At 50.9% G+C, this 7,809-nt stretch overlaps 1 long non-coding RNA gene across 2 annotated transcripts; it reads right to left on the bottom strand.

Moving 5' to 3' along the window:
• Positions 1 to 440: 440 nt before the first annotated feature.
• On the bottom strand, positions 441 to 6,795 carry LOC113623501 (uncharacterized). Of its 2 annotated transcripts, none has more exons than XR_003433953.1 (3): positions 6,205 to 6,795; positions 5,489 to 5,590; positions 441 to 4,271 (listed from the first exon to the last, which is right to left on the bottom strand). It is a non-coding gene; the product is annotated as an uncharacterized LOC113623501 (long non-coding RNA). The 2 variants fall into 2 exon arrangements; XR_003433952.1 differs by having other exon boundaries at positions 441 to 3,755; positions 3,994 to 4,271; positions 5,489 to 6,498.
• Positions 6,796 to 7,809: the final 1,014 nt, after the last annotated feature.

Below are 7,809 nucleotides of genomic sequence, written 5' to 3'. Positions count from 1 at the left end.
ACGGGCGGGCTGTGCACTGCACCACTGCAGGAGTGCCCAAAGGGCTGTAAGGAGGACAGCAGCCTGGCTGTGAGCGTGGCTGTGGAGAGTGGGCTGCAGGCGACAAGCGAGGAGGCTGGAGCAGCAGAGAGAGGGCTTGGTAATCTAGGTGAGGCGCGCTCTGAGGCAGTGCGGGCAGAAAGGAGAGGAAGGCGTGTTGTATGTGGGCGTGGATTCCGCAGCGTCAGAGCCCGACAGCGTCAGCACGCCGAATAAAGAAAATACCCATCCCTTCAGTGAACAACAGGCCTGTAAAATTAGCTCCCATTTGTCACTGCTTTTGCCCAAGAAACTTTCCAGGATTTGTCTCCTTCAGTTTCAATGGTGCTTGAAAAAATCGTTTTGCTTATTGCAGATAAAATGCACACTTGGAGACATTTTTTTAAATGTTTTTTGGTTGATGTACAGTTGATGTACGTTATATAAATTACAGGCGTACAGGATAGTGAGTCACAATTTTTAAAGGTTCTATTCCATTTATATTATTATAAAATATTGGCTATATTCCACATGCTGTACACAGATCCTTGTAGCTTGGAGGTATCTCTTTGTTTCGATATCTCTTCCATGCTAACATTCAATATCTTTTCTCTTTTACAACTCAAAGAATGTTTTTGATTCCTACCAACCTCTTGCCATCTCAGTTCTGGAGATGCAGGAACACTTGGGTGCTTGAGATGGGAAAAAGGCAGCAGAGTTTGGTAGAATCTGACGCCATAAGTTTCCCGCCTTCCCGCACCCCACAAAGGGCTCAGCCCCCACCCCCCAGCACTCACAGGGATAATTTCCTCACCTCCTTTTTCTCTCCCCTGGTTGCCCTGGAAACAACCTGCCATGCTTGGTCATCTACTGACTTGGATGCTCTACATGACTGAGAGAGAAGGACCTGGAGTTCCTGAAGGCAATTCAAGAGGTACTGGGGAAGGGGTGAAGTGGAAGAGAGGACCCAGTGAGATGTGAGGAAAATGAAGGGCTTCTGGAAGAAACACAGCTCCAGTGTTGGTAGTTACCAAAGAACCAGAATGCCATTCAGATGGAAATACGGTGGTTGCCCTGGAACTGTCTGTACAAATTCATGCAAGGGAATTACTGTAACAACAAAATTCAAACAAGTAGTGGTTCAACATAGAGCAGTTCACTTCCTGCTCACAGATGAGCATGGTGGGTGTGGCTGTACTCCACGGAGTCACTCAGGGACCCAGGCTCCTCGGTCTCTTCTCCACCACAGTCTGAATCAGCCAGGGTGAAGGGAAAGGGCCTGGAGCAAAACATGTGGGAGGTTTTTACAGACCAGTCCTGGAAATGGCATGCTCACTTCTTCTATTTATTTTTTAACAACTTCATTGAGGTATATTTTGTATATCATAAAATTTGCCCATTTCATTGAATGTATCATTCAGTAATTTTTTAGTAACTTTAGAACATTTTTACTATCCCCTCCACATTAACCCCACATAAGATCCCTTGTAACCATTTACTGTTCCTACCCAGTAGGTAATCAATAATCTACTTTTCATCTCTATAGATTTGCCTATTCTGAACATTTCATGTATGTAAAACCATAAAACCATGTGGTCTCTTATGTCTTTCACTGAGTATGTTTTTGAGGTTCATCCTGACATAATGTTTTTGAGGTTCAGCTTGGGTCAGTACTTCGTTTCTTTTTAATGCCAGAAAATATTCTATTGTATGCCTAGACTGAGACGTGTTCACTTCTGCTCTCCTTCCATTGGCTAGAACTCAGGTCACATGATCAAATTACACTGCAAGGGCAGGTGGGATATGTAGTCTATGTGCCCAGAGGAAGGGAGCCTATTGTGGTGAACAGGTAGTAATCTCTGCCCAGGCGCTCCTTCCCTGACTCCAATTGCCCCATAAAAATTTTGAAACACACAAATGCCGTACATGAGTGGTACCATGCCGTATGTGTGTGTGTGTGTGTGTGTGTGTGTAGAAACTGCAGAGTCCAGGTCCGAGCAACAGAGGGTGTGCTTGGGAGGAGATGGGAGGGGGCACAGACCATAACTTGAGGGCCAGAGGTGACCTTGAGGACATTAACATAACATCTTCCTGGCCCCCCACCAGACGCGTGGACGTCTACAGACCTCGGAACAAGGGTCAGTGCAGAATTTATCCAGTTTCTCAGAGGCAGGGAGATGCATGGATTCCAATGAACAGAATCACTTCAAATGCACTTGAAATAGCTCGTGAGAGGGACCTTGGGGTGGGGTTGCAGTTCCAAATCCATCCCTTCTGTGCTCTCAGATCTTCACATCAGCGGCGTCTTGTCGACTCGGCTCAGCTGTTGGTGCAGGCGTGTTAGCACAGCTCCCAGTCTGGAGGCATGATTTTTAGAAGAAAAGAAGGACTCTCCTTGCATTCTTAGAATAGTTGTCAAGGGGGAAAATGTCTTCCGGAAAAAGCATGGTCTTTGTAGGAGAGGGAAAGAAATTGCACTCCTGGGTCTTTCCTGAACTTGATGTTGCTACCAGAAGCTCGGGGTGAAGAGTTGTCAGAGGGGCAGCCCAGGAGTTATTTCAGGACACGTTTTGCACTGGTTCCCTTTGATTCTCAGCAATGTTTTTCACCGAATATTTTAATCCCCTGGCAGAAACGGGGAGGCTGATTCCTTCACGGAGGCAGTGAACTTTCCAGGCCAGCGAATTACATCACCTTGAATAAGAAGCCCAGCTGCCCACACTGACCTGCGGCTAGCTGGCTTCTCCGGGGCAGCTGAATCCCCATACCTGCTCTGCGGAGCCCACTCTCTGGCCTGGGATGTCTGACAATGGCCGAGCATCTTAATGAGGGAAAGCAGTGCTGCAGCTTCTTCCCTGTGGAGGCAGAATGTTGGAAATGCAGCCGAGACTCTGTCTGCTTTCTGGAGGGCAGTGGTGTGGAGGATTTAGAAAATTCTGCAGATGACTCTGAGGGGCCTTCCTTAGACTTGCTCTGCCCCTCCCAGACATTCCCGTCTCTCTGGGGAGGGTCAAGAGGAAAAGAGTCGGGACAGCTTTTGTTGAAATTTTGCAGTCATTCTTTAGAAAACAACTCAGTTTTCCCATGTCCTGAAAAATGGCAAGGTGGAATGCTGGAATTCCATACCTTGTTCAGGTCCCCTTATTTTAAAGACCCAGAGAGCAGACATGAGTAAGTCTGTGTCAGAGCCAGAAGTATAACGTGGCAAAACCTAGTGCTTTGAGAGCCTACGTCGGACCTTCTGTTTCCACCCTACAGGAGGGAACCGCCAGGGAACCAATATTTAGGTAGAGTCTGCTCTGAACCAGGCGTGTCTCCTATGTTCTCAGGTAATCCCACAACCCACCAGGTGCCCACGATTGTTATTCTCCATTATAAGCTGAGGAAGTTGAATCAAGCATCTCCCTTGAAGTCGCATAGCGGGCAAGGGAGAGAGTTGGGATTCGAACCCAGGTCAGCCTCACACTCAAGCTTAGGCTCCTTGTGCAACGTCATGGATGAAGAGTTCTTGACGTTTTCACCTTTCAGGCCTGGCACATCCTCTCCTGAGCTGTGGAGCCTTGCAGGATGGCCTCAGGTGGGAGTAGCAGCAGGTGACCAAGGCCCTGGGTGTCTTTAGTTAGAATGCCCCGAAGGACCTGCCCTCGCTTCAGTCCTGAGACAGAAATGCCTTCTCGGGTCATCAGCGGCACAGACTCCTCTGCTCTGTGGGGCAGCAGGGGCTCTGACTCCTCTGTCTGGGAAGACAAGCAGGAAGGCGAAGCCCTGGAGGCCCAAGGCGGGCTGTGCTTTATGGGCAGGTGGATTCATGGTGCTGGACAACCTCTCCAAGGCCTCGGCCTGGACCTCCTCCCACCAGGGCTGTCAGCAATGTCTCGGCAACCTGGCTCCAGCCTGTTGGCACGCACAGGGCCCGACCACACTGCCAGTGGGGAGGTTTTTATGATCCTGTTTATTTTTCAGACCTAACCTCACCTCTCTGCACTTCGTGGAGCTGAAATCCAGCTGTCTGTGAGGCCCGAGGGGACGTCTGGCCTCCCCGCAGCCTGCCGGCCACCTGAAGATTTGTCCCTTGCTGATCACTCAGCCTGAGCGGCTGGCAGATCCTTCTGAGATGATGCCGGATACGACAGAGTTCCCTGGAGGTATCACATCTTGATAGGATCATTATGGTCGTGGCTGCCGTCATCTGTGACCATACATTTCTCAACTTGCCGGGAGCTTGTCCGTTCAAATGCTTTACCTTGTTGCCCCTGTAGAAAGATCATTTTGTGAAGGTCATGAATCTCAGAAAATAAGAAATGGATAGGTTAAGTTTCTTTAACTCACCATTTAATGAGGAAACCAATAGTATGTTATAACCAGTTCAAAGGAAGATTCAAAGAGCATGCATGAAGGGGCAGTTGGGGATGCTGGAACAAATATAGAAATTGATGCAAAACTGGCAGATATTCACAGGGCCACAGTCAGTGCCATTCCTCTGGACAGAATTCATCAGCACACGCATAGACAAATCATTTGCATTCTCTAAGTTTTCTACGACTTACAGAGCTGTCACCTAGCTCAAAGAAAATGAGAAGTGCAGGCCCCTAGGAATCAAATAACCCAGAAAGGACACCCGCAAGCTTGTCTGCCCTCAAATCATCCCACACGCGTGCTTGTGAGCACATCACACCTGCTGACTGCCAGTTTACGTATTTTCTGCCCAAGGTAAGTGACAAAATGAGGTCTTATGGCCCCAGACTCCGGCTTTTGGGCTCTTTCCCTAAGCGCACCCCAAAGCAGAGGAAGGCGAAGGATGTCTGGGGTCCAGCCTACAGCAGGCATGAGGGTCTTCATTTTAGCTCATGCAAATTTTACATTTTATTCCCTCATTTATCCATCTTGGGTTAACCATAAAAACAGTGTTTTTCAATTACTCACTGTTACTGTTCAATTGTGTCATCCAGAAAGATATGTTGAGGTCCTGACCCCCCAGTCCCTGAGAAGGTGATATTATTTGACATGGGATTGTTGCAGATGTAATTAGATTTCCATGAGATCATACTGGAGTAGGGTGGACCCTGAATCCAACATGACTGGTGTTCTTATAAGAGGAGCAGAGACACAGAAACATAGACGCATGAGGGCAGAATGCCATGTGATGAAGGAGGCAGACTGGAGTGACGCATCTACAAGCTACGGAAGCCAAGGAAGGCCAACAACTAGCAGACGCTGGGAGAGGCAGGGGAGGGTCCTCCCCTCGACCCTGCAGAGGGAGCATGGCCCTGCCAACACCTCGATTTTGAACTTCCATCCTCCAGAGCTGTGAGAAAATATACGTCTGTGTTTAAGATGCCCAGTTTGTGGTACTTTGTTATGGCAGCCCTAAGAAATAGAGATACTCACTGTGGAGACAACAGATGCTCCAGGAAGAAGGACCCGGCTCATCCAGTGGTTCTGAAGGCCCTACCCACCGTGTTGGACTCACCAGTGTCGGAATCTCGGTCTAATCCACTGCTCCGGAGCAGCATGAACTGCTGCTCCCCTGTCCCCACTCCAAACATTCAGTGTTGGCTTTAAATGCTGGAAGCTGAAAGAGAGAAACTACTGACATATACAAATGTTTATTAGATGGACCTTGAGGTATCTCCCGAGAACTTGGAGAAGAGGGAAGTAAGCCTGTTCATTGGGTGCTGTTATTAAAACCAACATAAAGAGTGTTTAGATCAGAGATGTGCAGACTTGCTGGAAAGTGATTCCCAGGCTTGGAAACTCCTTCACCAGGTTGAGTTCCTGGGAATGTCTGAATACCTCAGGATGAGGGTTTCTCAGTCACGGGATGGGTGTAAGAGGAGGCCTTGGGGCAAATGTGGGCGGACCCTCCCAGGGCCAGGACCAGGCTGCAGACTTTCAGTCCTCCCTGCCCTCTGGCTGGGACTGTGGCTTCCAACATGAGCTGGGTACAGGGAGCCTGGGAGGGTGGGATCCCGATGGTGGAGGTGCAGGGGCTTTGCGGTCGGGACTCTGGGAGGATCCTGGTTCTAGGGATGAGGCACCTCGATGGTGAGGTGGGGCCGTTTAGCATCTGTTCTAAGGCTCTCCTTCTGATTCCACGACCACCACGCCCCGTGGACATGCCCAGCCAGCCCTGCCTGTGGACGGGAAGGGGTGCTGGCTGATCCGTCGGCTCCCGGGGTGTCTCACAGCGTTTCTCACGGAGAGCCGGTCACGTGGCTGCTGGTCCTGAGCCCGGCTTCCCCGGCAGCGCGGATCACTCACACTTAGAACATTTCTAGTCGCCAGGACAGGAATTCTCACGGCAGACTGAGAACGTCTTCCACGTTTACCTTCATCTCATTCTCGTGCCAGTTGGCATGAGTCTGCCTGCCTGCCTGGGCGGGAGGGGAGTCACATCAGACCGCCCCCTCCGCGCCCGTGGCCTCTGCGCGCCCAGACGCTGGTCCTCTGCCATCTTCCGCTCCAGGCGCCGGGCTCCGCGCTGCTAATACACAGTCTCGTTTACATGCCAACAATCCTGCAAATCGGGGTCTATTCCCTGCCCTCCCCCATTATAAAGACAAAGAAATTGAGGCCAACACAGTTTAATAACTCGCCCAAGGCCACACACAGGTCAGTGGCCGAGGCAGGATTAAATCCAGGTCTGCCTGACTCCAAAGCTGGGCTCCTCTTGTGTCACCAAGAACCGCCACGTGAGCCAGAAGGTCCAAACCCACCAGGACACCAAGAGGAGAGACTTGTGGAACCCGCCAGCCCTCCGCCCACGGGGCCCTGCTCTGTGCCTCTTTACTGGTTTGGCTTAAACACCTGGGTCTTATTTCCAACCTCACCCGAGGCAGGCCCAGGTAGAAAACATCACCATGGTAACCCTTGTTTCCAAGGGGCAGCATATGACTTCTGGGAAAAAATGATACCTCGGTTCCCAACACTTAGCGTCCCGTGGCTCTGCGGGACAAGTTTAATGGGCACCGCCGCTCGCAGCTGGCTCAGCGGATACGCTTCTCGGCTTTACATCCCTGATGCGGTATCCAGGTTACCAGGAAACATGATGTGTTTGCTCCCAGAGAAGAGGGAGCTGGGGAGTCTGGGTGTGTTGTTCACACTGGCTCCAGGCTGTCTGGTGAGACGGGCTGGGAGGGCTGGGGTTCCGTCTGGGCTGTGGGGCACCCGTGCTGTGTCCCACCTGCGTGTCGCTGCCACTACCTGTCTCATGTTGAAACCTGGCATGACCCCTCTCCCTTTCCACTGACCCCTGGTAGACAGAGCATATAGGGGTGGCCTGGAGCATTTGAAAGACGGCTGTGGTGGACATTGCTGGCTGGTCACGAGCAGCCATTCCCCTTTCCTGCTTGGTTACCTCTGCCATGGTAACCCCCGTTCTCTTTCACCAGGTGCTCACTCCCCCAGGCTCCCTATAGCCCAGGTGGCCATGAGGCAAGAGCGGTTGCCAATGAGATATCAGGGGGCATCTTCTGGAGGCTTCTGGGGAAATTGTTCCCTTCCTCGTAAAAGGAACAGACGTGAGGAAAAAGCCCCTTTCTGCCTTCTGTTGGGGGTCACTCTTGGAGGATTGCAGCCATCTCGAGACCAGGAGAATCACAGGCACTGACCAAGCATGTGGACATGGTTGAGCTGGAAACCACTTGCTCCGTGATGCTGTGAAATACCTTTTATGGTCTGAGTCTTTGTTACTCGAAGTGTGATCCCAGGTCAGCAGCTCCAGCATCACTTGGGAGCTTGTTAGAAACGCAGGCCCGGCCCCAGACCCACTGAGCCAGAGGATACATTGAA

Source organism: Aethalodelphis obliquidens, unplaced genomic scaffold (genome assembly GCF_003676395.1).
Source record: "Aethalodelphis obliquidens isolate GAN/ISIS:26980383/991018 unplaced genomic scaffold, ASM367639v1 scaffold11, whole genome shotgun sequence".
Classification (NCBI taxonomy): Eukaryota; Metazoa; Chordata; class Mammalia; order Artiodactyla; family Delphinidae; genus Aethalodelphis; species Aethalodelphis obliquidens.
Note: the sequence above shows the minus strand (reverse complement) of the source record. Positions and strands in the feature narration are given on the sequence as shown.